General features: G+C 44.4%; 1 protein-coding gene across 1 annotated transcript in view; it reads left to right on the top strand.

Annotated features, from left to right (window-relative positions):
• SMYD3 (SET and MYND domain containing 3) overlaps positions 1-22916 on the top strand; it is a 706638-nt gene that overhangs the window by 538616 nt on the left and 145106 nt on the right. The window lies entirely within an intron of this gene.

Genomic DNA, 22916 nt, shown 5'->3' with positions numbered 1-22916 from the left:
TCAAGCACTTTGGGTCAAGCAAGGGTTACAACATGGAGTCAGTTTGGTTCAGTAACAAAGCAGCTCTAAGGCACAGTAAGAATACATTACAGCATTGGTCACATTATAGGGAACCAGCAGTAAAGATACAAGTTCTGACATACTGCCCCCCCTAAGCGCCCCCTCCCGCGGGGCCAGCCTTGGGCTTGTGCGGGTACAGTAGGTGAAACTTTTTCAGCAGTTGCGGAGCGGCTACGTTCTGAGATTCGACCCACTCGTCACAGCTCGGGGGGAAGTGTTTCCACCTGATCAAATAATACAGTTTCCCCCTTTTGACTTTGGAGTCCAGGATCTCCTGGACCTCATGGTGACTCTGACCCCTCACTGTCGTCGGAGGGGGCGGTGGGGACCTGGGATGGAAGGACGTAGCACCAGGGTCTTTCCGAAGCAAGCTGCAATGAAAAACAGGATGGATCTTACTTAGAGATTTGGGCAGTTCGAGTTCCACGGTCACTTTGTTTATTACCCTTTTTATTTTGAAAGGCCCAAGAAACTTCAGTGCAAGTTTACGACAGGGCTGGGGAAGGGGAAGGTTTTTTGTGGACAGGAAAACTGTATCCCCCACCTTCAGGTCCCACTCTTGGGAGTGTTTTTTGTCAAACTGCTTTTTGTAGGCTTTTTTCGCTTCCTCCAGGTTTTCCTGAATACCCTTCCAGCCTTCACGGAGGCTCTCCCACCATTGTTGACAGGATGTGGGTTCGGCCGGGCTGGCGGGGAGGGCGAGAGTGGGAAACGGCTTGCCCTCGTAACCATTGATAATTTGAAAAGGGGAGGTTTTGGTTGAGCTATGGAGGCTATTGTTGTAGCCATATTCTGCAAAGGGGAGGAGATCCACCCAGTTGGACTGTTGGAAATTAATGAAGCAGCAGAGGTACTGTTCCAGAAGACCATTAACCCTCTCCGTCTGTCCGTCCGACTGGGGGTGGTAGGCAGAGCTTAGTCCCTGCTCGATGCCAGCGAGTTTGCAAAACTCCCGCCAGAAGTTGGCAACGAACTGCGTCCCGCGGTCGCTAATGACCTTGTCTGGGAACGAGTGTAGGCGTACAATGTGGGTGAAAAAGAGCTGGGCGAGTTTTTTGGCCGTGGGTAGTTTCTTGCACGGGATGAAGTGGGCTTGCTTTGAAAACGTGTCGACTACGACCAGGATGACTGTTTTGCCCTGTGAAGGTGGGAGTTCGACAATGAAATCCATGGAAACTACCGACCACGGTCGGGTGGCTGTAGGGAGGGGAACCAGGTGGCCCGGGGGTTTACCCCCCCTTCTTTTCGTCATGAGGCAGGTGGGACATGAGAGGACAAACTCCGATACATCTTTTTTAATTTTTGGCCACCAGAACTGGCGGGTGAGTAAGTTGAGGGTTTTGACATAGCCAAAGTGGCCGGCCAGGCGACTTGAGTGGCAGCGCTCCAAGACATCCTTTCTGAGGGGAGTGGGCACATAGATTTTTTCATTGTGCAGCCAGAGCCCGTTTTCGGCTTTAACCAAGTTAGGGGGGCGGTCGGCCTCCTGGTTATATTCTGAGAGGAATCGAGGCAGCAGATCTGAATCCGGAGGGCTGGTCTGCCTGCCGGAGCGGGTAGTGACCCCCCCCGAGATGGCTGAGGGGGAAATTAATGAGTCCACTACCTCCTCCCGGAGACTGTCGTGTTGTGGCATGCGAGAGAGGGCGTCTGCTAAAAAGTTCTTTGAGCCCGGGATGTGTTTCAGCACAAAGTCAAATTTAGCAAAGAAACCTGCCCACCGGATTTGTTTTGCAGTCATCTTGCGACGCCCGGTGAGGGCTTCGAGGTTTTTATGATCGGTCCAGATTTCAAAGGGCACTCTCGCTCCCTCAAGCCAGGAGCGCCAGGTTTTTAGGGCAAACATGACTGCAAACGCCTCCTTGTCCCAGACCGACCAATTTCTCTGTTCGTTGGAAAATTTCCTTGAGATATAGGCACATGGACGGAGCACCCCATTTTCCCCTCTCTGCATCAATATGGCTCCCACTGCGGCGTCAGAGGCGTCGCATTGGACCACGAAGGGTTTCAGTTCATCGGGATGAGCCAACACGGGTTCGGAGGTGAAGAGGCGTTTCAGTTCAGTGAAAGCTTTTTGGCATTCAGGCGTCCACGTTAGGCGTGCGCCTGGCTTTTTCGCCTCGTCACCCTTCCCTTTGGTTTTGAGGAGTTCCGTGAGGGGGAGCATGACTGTGGCAAACCCCTTAATGAAGTCGCGGTAAAAGTTAGCGAACCCGATAAAACTTTGTAATTGTTTGCGGGTTCGAGGGGGCTCCCAGTCTAGTACCGCTTGGACCTTTGCGGGGTCCATGGCCAATCCCTCCCCCGACACCCGGAAACCCAAATAGTCCAATTCGGTCTTGTGGAACTCGCATTTTGACAATTTGGCATACAGTTTGTGTTTGCAAAGGGTGCGTAACACTTTTCGGACCAGGGGCACATGAGACTTTAGATCTTGTGAATAGATAATGATGTCATCAAGGTACACCACCACCCCCTTAAACAGGAATTCCCGTAGCACTTCATTGATAAAGTTCATGAATACACCAGGGGCTCCTTGCAGTCCGAAGGGCATGACTAGGTACTCAAACTGTCCCAGGGGGGTGTTGAATGCTGTCTTCCACTCGTCCCCCTCTTTGATGCGGACGCGGAAGTACGCGTCTCGGAGATCAAGCTTTGTAAATACTTTTCCCTTTGCTACGGTGTTCAACAAATCCTTTATCAACGGGATCGGGTAGGCGTTGGACATGGAAATCCCGTTTATAGCACGAAAATCTGTGCAAAGCCTAAGAGACCCATCCTTTTTCTTTCGGAAGAGGACGGGGGCGGCATGGGGGGCAGTGGCCGGCCGTATGAAGCCGCGCTTAAGATTCTTGTCCAAAAACTTTCGGAGTTCAGCTTTCTCCGCCCAACCCATGGAGTACAGTTTCGCCTTGGGAAGCTGTTGCCCTGGGATCAGCTCAATGGCACAGTCCGTAGGGCGGTGGGGCGGTAGCTCATCCGCTTCCTTCTCGCTAAACGCTAATCTTAGATCCTGGTATTCCTTGGGGATTGAGGCGACTTCCTCTAGAGTGAGGCAAGCCCGCATGTTTTGGGGGGGAGCGTGCGGCCCCCATTCGGGGCGCCAGTGGTGATGCTCACACCTCCAATCCGGGAACCGGACGATTTGTTCCTCCCACCTTATGTCTGGTTGGTGGCGGGCGAGCCAAGACGAGCCTACCACCACGTCAAAAGAGCAAGAGGGGGCAATTACGAAAGTCTCAATCCCCCAATGCTCCTCGGTTCCCACCGGGACTGCCTGAGTCTCTAAAGTACATGGTTCCCCTCTCATGGGCCCCCCGTCCATCTGCTGGAACTGCATCGGTTGTGGTAGGGGGGAGGTGGCTAATCCCAACGCCTCAACTAGGCGGGGGGTAATCAGGTCCCTGTTACACCCGGAGTCGATCAGCGCTCGGGCGTGCATGAATCTCTTTAGGTTAGGGTTGAGGAGGGTAACGGCCATAAATAGTAAACCCCCTGTTGCTCTCACCGTGAGGAGTGCCGGCTGTTGTTGGACCTGCTTTGCGGCACCCATTAAAGCAGGTCGCTGTCGTTTCCCGCCGACTCGGTGTCGTCCGATTCCTCGGTCGATTCTTCCACTGTAGCCAAGTCGGTGGTAAAATCCTCGTCAGTCGCCAAGGAAGTGGCGACAGAGCCCCGGCTGGGCTCCTTCGAGCGGCCGCTCTTTTTCTTTTTCGGCCCCGGGGTAGTTGTCTTCGCCGTGGGTGGGGTGGAACCCGCTTTCACTGGGCAGTTGGCAGCGAGATGATTTGGGTCTCCGCATTTGAAGCACTTGCGAGCGGGAGACGGGGTGGAGGTCGCCGGGGCCTTCCTCCCTTCGGATTTAGTCGGTGTGAGCTTTGCCGCCTTCTTCGCCAGCTGCTGCCGTCGCATCCCCACATGTTGGAGGTTGGTCTCCACTTCTCCGGCCAGTTGGATCCATCCGACCAACGTGTCGGGTCTCCCTTGACTGTAGCAGCGGTTGAGGATGTTCGGGTTCAGACCATTGATGAACGCGGTATATTTCATGACCTCGTTCCATCCCCTCGCTGCCGCGCAGTACCCCAGGAACTCGGTGGCATACTCGCGAGTGGAGCGGTTGCCTTGCTCTATGCGCTGAAGGGCGGCGACGGCCTTCTCCTCCCGTAGAGGATCGCCATACTGGCGGAGCATTGCGTGCAGGAACCCCGCCACCGTAGCTAGTTCGGGCTTTCTCCCCATGAAAAGCCCCACGTACCACTTGCGGGCCGCACCTCTCAGTCGGGACGCGATGTGGTACACTCGGCTGGCTTCGGTCGGGTAATCCGCACCCCAGTGGGTGAAGAACGTGTCGCACTGTATGGTAAAATACTCCACGTCCTCCGGATTCCCATCGAAGGTAATCTTCAACTCCCTTCCTCGACCCTGGGCCCCCCCCGGGGCTCGCGGCGCCCCCGGCGGCGGCGCTGGGCCCGGTAGAGCCGGCAGGATCGGGGCGGGTGGCGCCGGGGCCCCCGGAGCGGGCAGAGCCGGCGGCGCCGGGGCAGCCGGGGCCAGCGGGGCTGGTGGTGCCGGGGCAGGTGGAGCCGGCGGCGCCGGGGCGGCCGGAGCCGGCGGGGCCGGGGCGGCTGGAGCTGGCGGGGCCGGGGCGGCCGGAGCCTGCGGAGCTGGGGCCGGCGGAGCCGGCGGGGCTACGGGCGGTTGCCCCAGTGGTAGCCCTCCAATCGGGACTCCCAGGACCGCAGTTTGCAAAGTGCGGAGCTGGTCGTAGATCGCGCCCAGGTTCTGCTGCAACTCCTCGGCCATCGTCACGCGGGATCGATGCACGTCGTCGTGGATCTCCCGCACCCAGTCGAATAAGTCGTTGCGGAGGGTCCGGATCTGGTCGTCTCCCCCTCGGGGCTCCGGGCCCTCCTCCTGGTCGCCGTCGCCGTCTCCGGCTCCCCCTTCGCCCAACATGCTTCGGTACCGCTGCTCCGCGGCGTCGATTGCTGCCGTGGACTTCCGCGGGCTCCAGGTTCGCGGGGCTGGGAACGCGGCGTCGACCGAGAAAGGCGCCGGGACCTTAATTTTGCGCCGAACCCCCGTCACATTTGGGTCGAGCGGCGGGTCCTCTATTGGGGTGGTGGGCTCTCCGTCGTCTGGCACTTTTGCCGCCATCGGGCCAAGCCTCCAGCACAGATAAGCCACGAACAATGGGATCACTGTTATAATGTCAGAACTTAAGAACTTCAAACGGATCCCATACTTGGTTACAAAGTTAGGATTTTATTGAAGAGAACTAAGCACTGGAAAAGGCAAGATAACAGTGATGGCGAGAGCCAGCACCAGCACAATTTTATACACGTAAAGCAAACATCTCACAAAGCCACAATTCACACCGTTACAGGCACATCTGTCTTCTCACCATCACTATCAGTAGAGAGGATGCCTCCCTACTCCGAAGGCCATGCTGCTCGGCTTCAAAGGGTCCCAGTGTGAGAATGTGCAGAGACATAACATAACTCATTCTACAGCCCCAAATATTTTGGATACCAGTGGGGCAAGGTTAATTACTATTCAAGCACTTTGGGTCAAGCAAGGGTTACAACATGGAGTCAGTTTGGTTCAGTAACAAAGCAGCTCTAAGGCACAGTAAGAATACATTACAGCATTGGTCACATTATAGGGAACCAGCAGTAAAGATACAAGTTCTGACACCTTGTCGTACTCCCCTCTGGACAGAAATTCAATTAGATACACATCTCAAGTTGTTTAGTTTGACATGTGTATAGATTCATAATTAATGTCAGCAATATAGCAGGCAGATGTACAGCATAAAGTGTGTTCCATAAATGTGCTTGGGACACAGAGTTAAAGGCAGAGTACAGCCTAATGCATTCCACATTTATAGGGGCACCAGAAAAGAGAAATCCAAAGAGCCCAAGATGGACAGTCCAACTGCAAGGAGTGATTCCAGTAATTAGTACAAGTTAACAAGTATGCCTCACAATATAAAATAAGACCAAGAAAACTAAATCCTCCTTAATTGAATGAATGCTGCATCCTCTTTAAATAAATCCAAGGTGACAAAGCCCAAATAAATGTCCAAACAAAATATTTATTTTATGAATAAATCTGCAAGGTATAAAGAAAGGAATAGCATGTAAAACGTAAACAATCCTAGGTATAATATTCATTTTGAGACTATTTGCATTGTCCTATAGAAACAAATTTAAAGTTGCTCATCTGTCCAGATCTAAAGATACATCAGCAATAAGTTTGTTAAAATTTAGCATAGTCAGTTGCATAATATCTTTAGGAATCAGTATTCTAATACGCTGGGCACCACCAAAAATGTACACAGTCCAATATATTCTGTGATATATTGTCTTCCAGTGACATCAACTCAGACTTTGCCCAAATAAATGAATATCCAGACAAGTCTCCAAAGTATTAATCAAATTCATTAATGCAAGCATGGGAGACTGAAGTTCCAAAATAAATAATAAAAGTTAATCTGCATTAAGAATAATTTTAAATTTGAAAAGAATTGTGTATATAAAGCCCTTTATATTATTATGTTGTCTAATGGCACAAGCCAGAGGTTCCAAAAATAAATTTAAAAAGGAGAAAAAGGTAGGTTAGACCACCTGTTTTATGTCCATTTATTTTATTTTTATTTTATCAGATTTATATCCCACCCTCCCCTAACGGGCTCAGGGCGGATGACAACGGTTAAAAACCACATAGAATACTAAAAACAATATACAATAAAATCAATTCTACACATTTTAACCATAAAATTCAAGATGCACATTGGTGTTTCTCAATATGTATATTTGCCCAGTGGGACTGTCAGTGCTGTGGGACATTTGCTACCTCCTCTTAACTATTGAAGGCAAGCTTCTAGTAAAGATAGGCACAGTCAGTTGCATAATATCTTGGTTCAGATGGTTCAGTTTGCGGCTGACAAATCAGGTGGCCCCAAACCAAACCCCGAGCAAAAAAACTGTCTGAACTGAACCAGTTTGGGTCCCCTGGCATCATCCAGAAGTGACACAAGCATGCCCCTGCTGGGTGACATTGGGTCCGTGATGCACCCATGTCACCTGAAAGTGACTGATACACATTGGGTGACACACTTGCAAAACTTCTGGGTGATGCAGGTGTGCAGGGTGTTACCTCAAACAGCTTTTTTATTGGGGAATATTATTTTTCTTAGCTCAAAATGGTAGGCTATGCAAGAGGTGAGGTAAATGGGAATTCTGCCAGTGTTTCTGGAGATAGATCACTGAAACCCTTGGTTAAGTTAATGAATTTTATTATTGGGAAATGATTTTAATAGTTACATCCAATCAAATAAATTCAAGCATACAAGAGGAATCACAGAGGTTAGCTGATAGGTAGGGAGGGGGAAGGTGATACAATACCTCATTCTTTCAGTGTAAGCTCAATCAGGGAGAAGGTGAATAAGAGGTAAGGGACCTCTCAAGAAGGGACTCCTGAGAAGAGACTCTCTCGAAAGGAACTTCTCAAGACTGTAGGATGGCCTATTTTTCTAGGGTAAATTACGTCATATCAAGAGATTCCAAGTTTCCAATGAAAAAGAAGGGTGTCAAATACACACAAACCCCCCAAAAGGGAAATGTTCCCCTAAAGCTTTTCTGTATTGCCTTTTACTGTCAAATTTGTGACCATTAGAAATTTGTCCTATGCACATGATATGTATATTTGCAGATCTTAAAGTGACTATTCTAAAAGTGAATTTCAAAAACAGGACACAGCAAGAGACCTCTGAGTTACCACTGGCCAACTCCCACCTTTTTCTGGGTTTGGCCCGGTCCATGGGCATTATTGGGGGGGTTGCTCCCTAAATTTATGGGGAGGGAGCTTCTTCATAAATTCATAGGTAGTGATAATGGAGGCCCCTCCCTGTGATGTCACTGGCTCCTCCCTATGATGTCACTGGATCAAATGTCTCTGACTGGGCCCCAGCCCCCCCCCCCCAGGAAATTGAAAAGTCTATGCCCCTGGTTTTATGGCCATGTTATTGCAGAGGCTAGTTTCCCTTGAAGCTCAGGAAAAGTGATGAATTTCTCTCTGTGTGTCAAGATGGATGTCCATTCATCACGTGTTTAGAAGATTGTTTCACTTTGATGGCTTTTAGTAGTAATGAAAGAAAAATAGAGATTCTATAGTAAATAGTTTCCCTACAGAAATGTGAGACCAGATTAGAGATATACCACACATTCACCATATAGACAAATGGCAACCTTTCACCTTAGTGTCTTCGATGTCTTCCTTGAGAGACAACAGACCATACTATCCAGTCCATTTGTTTAGGAGTTGCAAGGGTGTTTGTGTCATTTTGTTATTTACGGTTTGAGAACAGGGCTTGAAAGAGGTTACTAAAGGGTGAAGGAATATTCCAGCCTTGCCCACAATATTTGGTCTCTGGGCCTGAGTCTCTCCATTACCAGGATCAGAAAACGGATGCCTCTTAGCCTTTCAGCAAAGCCAAAATGTCTGCTAAGCCTGACCAAACCAGACTTGGTGTCATGCCTGCCTGCCTAGGGGCCTAGAGATTTGATTGGGTTTGCCTCTTTTCTGTGGAAAAGAGACCATCCCAATTCAGGTGGGCATTGCTGTGTCATATTCCAGAGCCACATTGTTATATCACACTCCAGGGGTGCACAACTGGGTATCAAGGGAACAGTGTCCAACACCTCAAGGAAATGGTGTGCACTCATGGTGGGGCTGAACATTTGAACTGAACAGAAGTTCAGTGAATATTTGGGTAAGGGCCTTTCTTGTACCTCAATTCAGGGTTCTCAAACTGGGCAAAGTCTGGCGGGGACTTTGGTTTGGGTCTGTAACCATTCCTAATGTCTAGTACCCTTCTCAAGAGGGAATGGCAGGGCTCTTTTTCTAGCAGGAGCTTCTCTGCATATTAGACCACACCCCCTGATGTAGCCAATCCTCCTGGAGCTTACAGTAGGCCCTGTACTAAGAGCCCTCTTAGCTCTTGGAGGATTGCTACATCGGGGGGAGGGGGGACAGCCTAATATGCAGAGGAGCTCCTGCTAGAAAAAGAGCCTTAGGGAATGGTATAGAAAATATGCTATTAGTCAGCACCCTGAACCTGGGAGATAAAGAATTCTAATCCACTTCAAAATTTTGAGGAAAACCCAATTTAGTCAATGTAGCAAAGATACATTTCCAATATATATTGTTAAAAGATTTTTCAGCATCGCGTAAGAGAATGGCAACTTGATCAGATCTGCTACTATAAAGCAACCATATCAATAACCAGCCTAAAATTATTAGATCCTTGCTTACTTCATATAAATCATACCTGGTCTACATGTACCAAAGTTGTAAAAAACTTTTGGATCCTGTTAGCAGCTAATTTCTTAGCATCTTTATTCATCAAAGAAATAGAGCAAGAATTTGTACTTTGCTGGATTTAGGAATCATAGTGATTTAGACATCATATACAACAATGGAAATGCACCAGATTCAAGTGTCTCGTTATACAATTGATAAAATTTTGGAATTAAGAAATCTGCAAAGGTTTTATACTATTGAATAGGTAACCCATCTAGGGATTTACTATTATTCGTATTAGTTATCACTGCCTTTATTTTTTTTCATGAGTAAAAGTTCAGCAAGAATCTATGCATGCCCAGCTCCTTCAACCTTTCTTCATAGGACTTGGTCTCCAGACCCTTCACCATCTTTGCCGCCCTCCTCTGGACCTGTTCCAGCTTGTCTGTATCCTTCTTAAAATATGGTGCCCAAAACTGAACACAATACTCCAGGTGAGGTCTTACCAGAGCAGAGTAAAGCGATAACATCACTTCATGTGATCTGGACACTATACTTCTGTTGATACAGCCCAAAATTGCATTTGCCTTTTTAGCCACCCCATCACACTGTTGACTCATGTTCAGCATATGATCCACTAAGACCCCTATATCCTTTTCACACATACTATTGTAAGACAAGTCTCCCCCATCCTATAACCATGCATGGGATTTTTCCTACCTAAATGCAGAACTTTACATTTATCCCTGTTAAAATTCATTTTATTGGTTTTAGTCCAGTTTTCCAGCCTGTCAAGATCAGTCTGTATTCTGTTTCCGTCTTCTATTGTATTTGCACCCCTCCCAATTTAGTATCATCGGCAAATTTAATAAGCATTCCCTCTATTCCTTCATCCAAATCATTGATAAAGATGTTGAACAAAACAGGTCCCAGGACAGATCCCTGAGGCACTCCACTTGTCACTCCTCTCCAAGAGGATGAGAAACCATTCACAAGCACTCTTTGGGTGTGATCTGTCAACCAGTTACAGATCCACCTAATGGTAACAGGATCCAAACCACATTTTACCAACTTGTCAACAAGGATAGTATGTGAAACCTTATCAAAAGCCTTACTAAAATCAAGATAAACGATGTCTACAGCATTCCCCTGATCCAGCAAGGTAGTCACTTTCTCAAAAAAAGAGATCAGGTTAGTCTGTTATGACTTGTTCCTGAGAAAACCATGCTGGCTTTTAGTAATTACAGCCATCCTTTCTAAATGTTCCAGAACTGACTGTTTGATTATTTGTTCTAAAACTTTCCCAGTTATAGACGTCAAGCTGACGGGTCGGTAGTTACCTGGATCCTCCTTTTTCCCCTTCTTGAAGATGGGGACAACATTTGCCCGCCTCCAATCTTCAACACCTTTGTTCTCCAAGATTTCTCAAAAATAATAGCCAGAGACTCAGAAATTACATCTAGATAAAGTCCTGTCACTCCGCCGTGACCTCTCTGCCACCTTGGAAACAGTAAATGAACTCGAAGCCCAGAGTACACCTTCTAGTCAAGTTTTGGATTCTTTTACTCCACTCAGGCTAGAGGAAGTTGACAGAGTACTCTCTACTGTGCGCCCAACCACCTGTAGGCTGGACCTGTGCCCCTCTTGGCTAATAAAAGCTGGCCGAGAGGAGCTATGGATTCCCCTAAGGGAAATTGTCAACAGGTCCCTTCTTGAAGGAAACTTCCCCCAGCCTCTAAAAGAGGCAGTGGTTTGCCCACTTTAAAAAAAAAAAACCCATCCTTGGACCCGGCTGAATTGGCTAATTACCAGCCAGTGTCTAACTTGCCATTCTTAGGCAAGATCAGTGAAAGGGCCGTGGCAGTGAAGCTTCAGTGTTTTCTGGATGATGCTTCCGTGCTTAACCCACATCAATCTGGTTTTCATCCGGGTTACGGGATGGAGACGGTTCTGGTCGCCCTCACAGATGACCTCCAGAGGCACCTTGGCAAAAGTGGCTCAGCAGTGCTGATATTGTTAGACCTCTCAGCGGCGTTCAACACAGTCGACCATCAGCTACTGACCTGTCGCCTCGCCGATACTGGGATTCAAGGGTTGACCTTGAACTGGCTTTCCTCCTTCCTCCAGAGTCAGGGACAGAGGGTGGCGCTAGGAAACAAACTATCCCTACAACACCCACTTATATGTGGTGTGCCACAGGGAGTGGTTCTTTCTCCGATGTTATTTATCATCTACATGCACCCCCTCACCCAGAGGTATGGGCTGGGTTGTCACCAGTATGCGGATGACACCCAGCTCTATCTGCTGATGGGTGGCCAGTCCGACTCCACCCTGGAAGATCTGTCCGCAGCATTGCAAGCTGTGGCAGGGTGGCTCAGGCTGAAATTAAATCTGACGAAGATGGAGGTCCTGTATCTGAATCGCTGCTGTCCAGGACCGGAGGTCCATTTACGACCTTCGACAGAGCCCAGATCATGCTGGCGCCCAAGGTTAAAAGCTTAGGGGTGCACTTGCATCCTTCTTTAACAATGGAGGCCCAAGTAGTTGCCACTGCCAAGTCAGCCTTTTACCATCTACGAATGACAAAGCAGTTGGTCCCCTTTCTTGAATGTGATAACTTGGCAACAGTGATCCATGCGACGGTTACCTCAAGACTGGATTACTGCAATGCTCTCTACATGGGGCTGCCTATGTCCCAAATCCGGCGACTTCAGCTAGTGCAGAATGCTGCAGCCAGGCTGTTAATGGGAGTTCATTTACCGGAACACATCCAGCCTGTGCTGAAAGCGCTGCACTGGCTACCGATATGGTATCGGAATCGCTTCAAGAGTCCTGCATACCTTAGGGACCGCCTTTCCCTGCACATGCCCCAGCGAGCACTTCGGTCCGGGTCTCAAAATCTGTTGACAGTTTCCAGCATCAGAGAAGCAAAGCTCAAAACAACTAGAGCCAGGGCCTTTTCCGTTGCTGCTCCTGGCAGTTCTGCAGGGCCTGCAAAATAGCACTCTTCCACCAGGCACTTACATGAATGGTAACATCTGCAGCAATGGGACTGGCCCATAAGAACACCACCAATGGCCTACTTCACTACATTATGGCAATCCTGAGACCTCTGAGTATAGCTAAGCAACAGAATTTAAATCACTGCCTGAAATTATGATAGTAGCACATGCAAATGTTTTAAATTGTTGTTATGTTTTATGTTTTTATTGTTGTTTATTGTATCGGTCACACTAATGTGTTTGTGTCGACCCTTTGTTTGTGAGCTGCCCTGAGCCTGTCTTTAGTGGGGAGGGCGGGATATAAATTAAATAAATAAATAATACTCTGTGCATTAGTGTAGAGCAGAGGCCCTCAACCTTTTTTATTCTAGAGACCAGCCCCAGGGCTGGCTGGCCCATCGCAGCCCCAGAGCCAGCGGGCGCCCCCTGCCCCCCTTGTGGTACCTCCTCCCCTGTTTCCTCCTCTGCCCCGCAGCCTTGCTGCCCGCCCCCGCACAGTCTCACCGCCTCCTGTTTTTACCACCTTAAGGCCAGGGAAGGTGAAGCACCTTCCAGACTGACCTCCCCCCCCGCCAATCAGTTGATACAATTGGCCGGGAAACCTACGGCAGTGCAGCTGTTTCAGCAATCACTTGCCCCTGTTTCCTCTGCCGATTGGATCAGCTGATCAGCAGGGGGCGGGGGAGGTCGACCTGGAAAGTGCTTCATGGTACCTTCCCCAGCCTTAAAGTGGTATAAACGGGGAATGGTGAGGCTGTGCGGGGGGGGGGGGGGGGGCTGTGCGGCCCAGTCGGAAACAGGCTACGAACCTGTACCAGTCTGCTGCCTGGGGATTGGGGACCCCTGGTGTAGAGACATCAGAATCCATGTTTTATGCATCCTGAGGGTTTAATTTCCATACATACCTGCACGTTAACATTACCTAGTGTATGCACCATTCTGCAAAGCTTTAGTGTTCTTATCCCCAGTTTCTGGCATCATACAAGGCTTTGAATTATTGTCTCGTTCCCTCATACAATTTAGTTTAAAGCCCTCATTAGGCTAGCAAGGTTGTTATCAAACACCCTTTTTCCTACCATTGTAAACCATCTCCCAATAGAAGACCACCATCTCGAGAACATAAGCCATGGGCCAGAAATCCAAATCTTTCCTTATGACACCATCAACATGGCCAGTCGTTTATTTGAAGTATTCTTTTTTGGTGTCCTAAGCCACAGCCTTCAGCTGGAAGAACTGACGAGGACCCAACCTGTGCGTCCAGCTCCTTCACCTTCTGACCCAGAGCCACATAGTTTTTTCTAATACGTTCAGTGCTGTGTCGGGCAGTATCACTCATTCCTGAGTGGATCAGCAAGAAAGGATGATAATCCGTGGGCTTAATAAATCTTCCAATCCTTTCTGTCACATCCTGGACAGCAGACAGCAGAACTCTCAGGATGACAAGTTTGGTCAGCACACTTTGGACTCCACCCCTCTGAGCAAGGCGTCTCCAATTACCACCACTCTACTCTTTCTATATTGAGGAACAGAAGCTCCAGGCTTCTTATTCACAGGATCCTGAGAAACTTTCTTCAAGCTTTGGGACCTCCAGAAAGATGGTGCAGTGCTACAGAATGATCAGCTGAGGGCTCTCGGCTGACACTCTGATTGTGAGCCTGAGAGGGGGATTCACATAGTTGAATACCCCTAAAAGAGCATTGGACAAGACACTCCATAGCTGAGAGAGTTTAGGGAGTAATTGGTGGAGGGATGGAGGTCCTTCTGTCAAGCTCTGCTATTCTCCTGCCAAGGCTTGCAAATGCCATTGGCAGTTCAAATGTGTCCCAAGTACCCTGAAGGAGTGGCGAGCAAAGGTCTGGAAACAGTAAGCTTTTCTTATACATTCTTTTCTCAGGGAATTATGGGCAGACTTTGTATGAAGATATAAAATCACACCACAGAAATAAATGGAAATAAATTAATAAATGAAGTATATAAGACTTACCTGTTGTGGAAGAGGCTCAAGGAATGTTGAGAGAGAGGAGGTCATTGGAAGATAAAGAGGACTTGAGAAACATAAGTTGGGTGAAAATATGAAACTGTGCTGTTGATGATGCTTGAGGATTATAGTCTGTGTGCTGTTTAAACTGGAGTATCGAAAGGGAAAGGGGAGGCTCTTAGCAGAGGTGTGGCCGACCCCTTTTTGAAGATTTGGACTATGAAATTAGTTCTGTGACTTGAAAGAGTGTTTTTTCCTATATAAAAGAATGGGCTCAGAGTTGGACAATTTTGAATTTTAACTTTGTGTGCGGTCTGAAGAAACGAAGATTGGAAAACTGGAAGAGAGGTAGAACTGGAAGAGAGGTAGAAATATAGCGAATTCCACTCTAGGACTGCAACTCAATGATTAGGGAGGTTCGGATTAAAGCACAAAGAGTTATATGAAAAACATGTTTGGATATAGCATTCTGGCAATGAAAGGGGTTGAAGGTGATTTTTAGCGAAAATGTGGTCCCTCTCTATCTGAAGAAAGGGTTTGCTGCATTTGGGAACATTGGAACTTTACTTGTTGCATAGCAGTCTTTTAATGGCGGCTTGAAGAAATGATGAGCGTGGAACCGGAAGAGAAAGAGTGACATAGGAGGAGGTTGGAATAGAACGGGAACGTAAGGAACTTATTATGGTGGGAGGCTTGGATTAATTTTAGGGTGGTATCTCGAAGATAAAATATATATTATTAGGGTTTGTAGAATCTTTCGGGCTCAAGTGCCGTGTTCTACTGGAGAAAGTTTTTCTTCCAGACGTTTCGTTCTCGCCTGTGGAGATCATCCTCAGTGGCGTTGCAACCGGAGCAGGTGCTCTGACCTTCTTAGCTGCTGTGCATTGATTGAGGCCAGGGCTGCTGGAGAGCTGCTATTTCTAGGCTGGAGGGGGTGTGGTGAAAGGGCAATAGGTTTGTGGATGTGCCCATTGTTTGGTGGGGCTTCCTGGAAGGGTAGTGGCTGTTGAATGGGACCATTGTTCTGTGTTAATTGCTGGGAGGGTTGGAAGGGGTGTGAAGAAAAGGAAGATGGTTGTTGACTGTGCTGATTGTTCTGCGGAATGTACTGGTTGTTCTGTGAATTTCTGCAATTTATAGCCTGTAGGGTGTTTTGCAGAGCTGGATACCAAGATTGGTGGATGGAAATGCCTTCTTCCTTTCTGTTAAAGTTGTGCTGGTGTTTGTAAATCTCAATAGCTTCTCTGTTCAGGTGGGTATGATAATGTGAGGCCGTTTCCTTATCACTACCCTTCCAGGAAGCCCCACCAAACAATGGGCACATCCACAAACCTATTGCCCTTTCACCACACCCTTTCCAGCCTAGAAATAGCAGCTCTCCAGCAGCCCTGGCCTCACTCAATGCACAGCAGCCAAGAAGGTCAGAGCGCCTGCTCCGGTTGCAACGCCACTGAGGATGTTCTCCGCAGCCAAGAACGAAACGTCTGGAAGAAAAACTTTCTCCAGTAGAACACGGCACTTGAGCCCGAAAAATTCTACAAACCCTAATGATGTTACCAGCCGTGAAAACCTGAAATCTTTGATAAAATATATAGGTTGGCTTTTAAGGGAAAGAGTGCTGGAAAGTTGGTTTGAAGGGAAATTTCTAGAAAGAATATCACTGTTCTAACTGCCAGTTGGGGAGAAGAAATTGTTATGGGGAGGAAGTGACATGTCGGGGGTGGTGGATAGGTACAGCTTGTAACTGCAACTTGGTGATTGGGAAGTACTAAATTTTTTTAAGGTGGTCTGATCTGGTTTGATTTGAAGGTGGTCTGGGAGACTAAATGTATTTTTTGTTTTTCTTTTTTCTTTTTTTAGATTATATTTCCAAAAAACTGTTGTTGCAATAGAGGTTTAGGGGCAGTAAAAAATTCCAATAAACAGGTTCTGTTTCTGGAACTGATTAAGTGGATAACTAATATTTTAAAATGGATATAAAGATTAAAAAACCTGGGCAAGGCACATCACCTGGGGAACCTAGATCATTTACTGCACCAATTAATCAGGATGCTATAGAGAAATTACAAACTATGATGATGACAGGGTTTAAGCAGAATCAAGATGCCTTGGAAGATATTAAAGCAGAGCTTAAATCAGAGATTTAAAAAAGTAATGAGAAAATGGATGAATTACAGAGACAGCTTATGGCTTATAACCATCAAACACAGGAGATGTCTACTAAAGTTGCAAAAATAGAGAGAAAAACAGCAATTATGTCCACCAGTCTACAAGAATGGAAAAGTAAACACAGGGAAGTAGATGAAAGAACTGTGAAATTGGAAATGGAAAAACCAACTTACATCTTATGATTTCAAAATATTTTGGAAGAGAAGGGGGAAGATGTAAGCAAGGAAATTAGCAAGGTTTTGGGTATAGTGATGGAATCTTTGGCTGAAGAGATTGATCAATATATAGATTGGACCCAGAGGGTCACTTCTTCATACACAAGAAAACATAAGCTTCCCAGGGGGATTCATGTAAAATTTATAAGGACCTCACTACGAGATGCTATTCTAAGATATACAAGAGAGGAAGGGATAACCTGGAAAGGTAACAAAATAAAAATTTTGAAAGAGGTTCCTTGGAGTGTGAGACAGAGAAGGAGTGACTATAAGAACTTGACAATCTGGTTGAACAAAACTTAAATTCCATTTCAATGGTTAATATCAGAAGGGGCATTTTTCATTTATCAGGACAAGAGATTTAATATTACTTCAATATTTAAAGCTCAAGACTTTCTAGAGTGTCATGCAGGAGAAGACCACCAGAGAGAGGATTCTGTAGAAGAGGAGGAAGGAGATAATAAGAAGCAACAAGTAGAAGAAAAAAAGTCCCCCAAATCAGAAAGAGAAAAAGAAGTCAAAACAAGAGTACAAACACAAAAAGAAAAGCTAGAGATACAAGCTAGTAAAGTACAAAACAAATAATGAGGAAGAAATAAATAAATTTGATTTCTATGAATATAAATGGATTAAATGCCCCCTAGAAAAGAAATAAAGTTAAATTACAACTTAAAAAATTACAAGTGGATATAATTTGTTTACAAGTAATACATATTACCAAGATGTGAAATACTTACAAAACAAAAAATTGGGGGAACTATATATGGCTGCACATCAAAAGAAAAAGAGAGGCTTAGTAATTTATGTGAAAGAGGAAATAGAATCAGGACTTCTCTTTGCTTCAGAAGATAGAAGAATATTAATAATTGAAATCCACTATACTGAAAAGAATATATTATTGGTGAACATTTATGCACCAAATGAACTGAAAAATTTTATGCAGATTGACATAACAAAATATTAGAATTTGATCATCAAGAACATTGTTTGGTTGGAGACTTTAATGTTGTATTTGATAGAAATATGGATAGGAAATCAGAAAAAACATGGAAAAAGGAAAAAAACCTAATCAGCTTCCAAAGACATTTTTAAAATTGGCGGAAGAATTAAATTTGCTTGATAGCTGGAGAACGAATATAAAAACAAGGGATTTTACTTACTACTCAGAAGTGCACAATTCATGGTCAAGAATTGATATGTATTGGCTTTCAACAACTTTGAGTAAAGAACTGGAAGAAGCTGAGATATTGCCTAGAACATTTGCTGATCACAATCCACTTCAAGTGAAACTTAAAGGTTACAGTAAAACATTTAGATGGGCTCTGAACTTGTAGATTTTAAGAGGAGGCGTTTTTAATGGAAGCTAAAAAGGAAATTGAAATGTTCTTTGAAAAGAACCAGGTAGAAGATACACCAGTGCATGTAATCTGGGCTCTGAACTTGTAGATTTTAAGAGGAGGCATTTTTAATGGAAGCTAAAAAGGAAATTGAAATGTTCTTTGAAAAGAACCAGGTAGAAGATACACCAGTGCATGTAATCTGGGATGCTTTTAAAGCCTTCTTTAGGGGAATTGTGATCCAATATCCTTCAAAGAGAAATAAAGAAAAAAAATCAAACATAAAACCTTGATTGAAAAATTGGATGTGCAAGAAAAAGACTTTAAAACAAGTTTGAAAATGCAGAATAAGGCTAAAATACAACTTTTACAACATCAGATCAATTTACTATTGATGGAGAAAATGAGAAAAGGCTGAAATGGACAAAACAATCATTTTTTTGAAAATGCAAATAAAGTGAGCAGATGGTTGGCATATAGACTAAAGAAGGAGAGAGTAAAGAAACTGATATTACCCTTGAAAGATGAGAATAGTGTGGAACAGCACAATAATAATCAAATTGGAAAAATTGTAAGAAATTTTTATGAAAACCTATATAAAAAACACGAAAGTTCTGAGGCTTTACAAGAAACATTTATTGAACAGGCCAAGAAGGAGAACATTTCAAAAGAACAACAAATGATATTGAATAACGGCTGAAGAGATCATAAATATAATAAAGGCTCAGAAAAATAATAAGACACCGGGGCCAGATGGTTTGCCGACAGAATTTTACAAAAGTTTTGAAGATGTTCTTCTACTGTCATATAAATAGTTACTGGATGAACTGTCTTTGACATTAGAAATACCAGCCTCATGTAAAGAAACAACAATATCTATAATACATAAAGAAGGAGCAGATCCAAAAGATATTACATTTATAGGCCTATTCCATTGTTAAATGTAGACTATAAAATATTTGTGGCCATTTTGACTTCAAGATTGAAGAAAGTATTGATAAAAACAATGAATGAAGACCAAACAGGATTTTTTTCCAAAAACACAGATGAGAAATAATGTGTGAACAGTACTAAATGCATTGGTACTTCCTTGGAGGTTCTGAAACAGAGGCTAGGTGGCCATCTGACAGCAGAGGATCCTGTGTATTTAGGGGGAGATGTTTGTGAGTTTCCTGCATTGTGCAGGGGGTTGGACTAGATGACCCTGGAGGTCCCTTCCAACTCTATGATTCCATTAATATTACCAGCAACATCCAGATAAACAAGTAGCTCTTGTTTTTTTAGATAATGTGAATTGGACATTTATGTTGAAATGTTTGGAAGGTATGGCGTGTGGAAAACAATTTACACAGAACAGAGGGCAAGATTTATTGTTAATGGAGTATTGACGGATCAAATTAAGATTGAAAAGGGAACAAGGCAAGGTTGCCCACTATCACCACTGCTTTTTATTAAGATGTTGGAATACTTAAATGAGCAAGTATGAAAAGATCAAGAAATAAAATGAATTAAAATAAGAGGAGAATCTTATAAACTGCAAGCATTTGCTGATGACCTGGTTTTTGTATTAGAAGTCACGTTAACTTCGATTGAAAAACTGAAGGGAAGAATAGAGGAATTCAGAGCGGTGGTGGGTCTAATAGTGAATTACAAGAAAACTAAATTTCTTGTTAAAAATATGACACAAAACCAGATTAAAGAATTAGAGGACAAGTCTGGCTTTGGATATGAGAAAAGAATTAAGTATTTGTGAATTTACATAATGGCAGGAGTTAAAACTTTGAAAGCAGATAATTATGATAAATTGCTGAAAGAGATTAAGGATGATCTGGAGAAATGGCAAAGTCTGCAAATTTCATTAATGGGAAGAATTGCAACTGTTAAAATGAATATATTACCAAGAATATTGTTTTTATTCCAAATGATACCTATTGCCTTACCAAAATTGTTTTTTCATCAATTAAACAAAATGATTTCCATATTCATATGGCAAAACAAGAAACCTCGAATCAAGCTGAAAGCTTTGCAAGATTCCAAATTACATAGCAGCATTGCTTTGCCAGATTGGCAAACTTGCTATAAAGCGTGTACATTGTTATGGGCTAGAGAATGGATTACCCTAAAGAATAAAAGATTATTAACTTTGGAAGGTTTTGACTTAATAAAAGGTTGGCATTCTTACCTCTGGTACCAGAATATAACAATGAAAAATGTATATAGCATGCATGAAATTAGAAGATCAATGTATTCAACATGGAAATGGATAATATATAGAAAGACTCCAAAGTGACTATCACCTCTAGAAGCATTGACCCAATCAAACCTCCTAAATTTTTAAAAAAATCGTGCTTATGAAAATTTATTGGATGGAACAGACAATTTAAAGATAAATGAAGATTCAAAATTAGACTGTGGTATTGATTAGTTCAAAAATCTTAAGAATGGTGTAAATATATGCCAAAGATTGACTTGCAAAACATGAGAATGTTATAAGAGACAAATGGAAAGTGTAATTTGTAAGGTTACTTAGATCGTTAAATAAAAAATGAATTTTTTAAAAAGAATGGAATATGTAAATAGGAGAAATATTTGCTCTCCCCCTTCAAACCCTTTTGTCCCTTTCCCCCCTTTCCCTTCCCTGTTCCCTTATATGAAACTTAATTAAACTTTTAAATGCAAACTTTCTTCAAGCTTCGCAGAAGCTGGGGAAGTAGCCCTTGTTCCAATGGTTTAGAATACTGTGGGGAGATCTGATTCCTGGAACCTATTGCTGAGCAGCAGAGGCTCAGAACATCTCCTGATTTTCCTGCTCCTTCGGGTTACATTTTTCCACGAACCCTCCTGTGTTGCGTTCTCTTCCAATTGCTGAGATACCACTTCCTCTTCCTCCTCTTGTCCTTTCAAGAGCGTCTCATGGATTCTGTCAAAATCCTCACCTTCCTTATACACTGCAGTGTGAACAATCGTGCTTCCAGTCCCTGAATATTCCCCTCCAGCAGGGCTACTAACTTACACTTGCTGCAAGTGTAAATGCTGCTACTTTCAGGTTGAAATACAAACATCCCACAGTCTTTACACGTCACTGCCTCAGCTCCCTCAGCAACCATGTGGCTGCAATCCATTTCAAAATTCTCTTTATCTTGACTTCCCTTTAATTCTTCTACCAACTGCCACTTGAGACTACTCATGAGGAAATACCCACCTTCCAACAGAACACCCAAGCTAGACCCCTAACCAAGAGGCCTTTGGCTCTTGCCTCTGGCAAGGAGGAGCCTTGCAATTTAAAGGCTCAAGCTCCCACCCACCTCTGGCTCAAATTACTGTCAGAGCAACAGTAGAGGGTGGGGCCAGCAACCACCCCCAGGCAAACAGGCTCTCCTCTCACCACAGCAGCTACACAAAAGACACACAAAAGCAATCAGAAACCCCTCTCCAGCAGGCACCAAGCACTCACACAGTTCCCTCCTACAGCAACCCTAGCAGTTTTAGAAAAGCAATCTACAATCACCTTACCAGCAGTTCTGTCCCAGCTCCAAGCACCTTCCTCTAATGCTGCTGAGCCACTTCTGCCTCTGGCAAGGAGGAGCCTTGCAATTTAAAGGCTCAAGCCCCCACCCACCTCTGGCTCAACAGCCAGAGCAACAGAAGAAGGTGGGGCCAGTAACCACCCCCAGGCAAACAGGCTCTCCTCTCTCAGCAACAGCTTACCAGCAGTTTCTAAGCTGCTGCTTATGATAATTGTGTGCAATGATTCTTCCTCTAATAAAAATTGTACAAGCATTCCATTCAGTAGTGTGGATACTAGCTGTTCCTTGATTCATGTTAAAATATTCTGATAGCCATCATCTGACTTTTAAAATTCTCATCATTAAGAAGAGATACATTAAAATGCCACAAACCAGGTGGGGACTTCCAGTTTGCCAGAACCGTGGTCTAACCCAGTCTGGAAACTGATGGACTACTGATATGGGAGTATGATCATAAATAATAACATCTACATCACAGGCAGTGATATGGGGCACCAGAGATGTTGAAACAAGAAAATAGTCTAACTGGAAGCAGTTATGATACATGGAAGAAAAGTATCATCTGAGTCCATTGGGTGTAATATACACCAGGGATCAATCAAACCAAGTTCAGCCATATAGGTTTTAAGTATAGATCTCACCAAAAAGTATTCTTGGAATGGAGATGTGCTTTAATCCACAGCTATATCTAGTACATCAGTAAAATCTCCCCCCCTACCACCAAAAAATAGTCTTAAGTAAAATTTACCATATGGCTGAAACACTGTTGAAACATGTCTGAAGAATTCACATTTGGACCCATACACATTAATCATAACAATAATAGAACCAGAACTTTTCACTACCAAAATAATATGGTGACTATAGTAATCATCTGCTGAACTTGAAAAGCAAAAGGCTTGTGTATCAATTCAGCAACACAGAGCTAATATAAAAATATGATATTAATATTTACTATGATATTAATATTTCCTTTGCATAATTAAATATATATTTTATATTAGCACTGCATTGCTGTATTGATACACAAACCTTTTGGTTTTTTTTCCCGTCCACCTGGATGGAATTATCCATTCTTTGTGTGCTGAAAAATCAAGTCAATAATTTTGTAACCAGCATAATTGGTATTTTAAACAGGCCAATCTTAGCTCAGAAGTGTTGCCTGGAATTACGTTTCCAATAGCAGCAGGAGAGACATAATTAAGATGTATGACTTTTGTAAGTGATTGGGAATGTCTGAATGGGTTAAATAAATAACAGACTAATTAAAGTAGGGTTTTGGCTTTTAAAAAGGCATTTTATTACTGTATGTATATTCATTT

Source organism: Heteronotia binoei, chromosome 1 (assembly GCF_032191835.1).
Source record: "Heteronotia binoei isolate CCM8104 ecotype False Entrance Well chromosome 1, APGP_CSIRO_Hbin_v1, whole genome shotgun sequence".
Classification (NCBI taxonomy): Eukaryota; Metazoa; Chordata; class Lepidosauria; order Squamata; family Gekkonidae; genus Heteronotia; species Heteronotia binoei.
The sequence above is the reverse complement of the archived record's forward strand: the minus strand, read 5'-3'. Positions and strand labels throughout refer to the sequence as shown.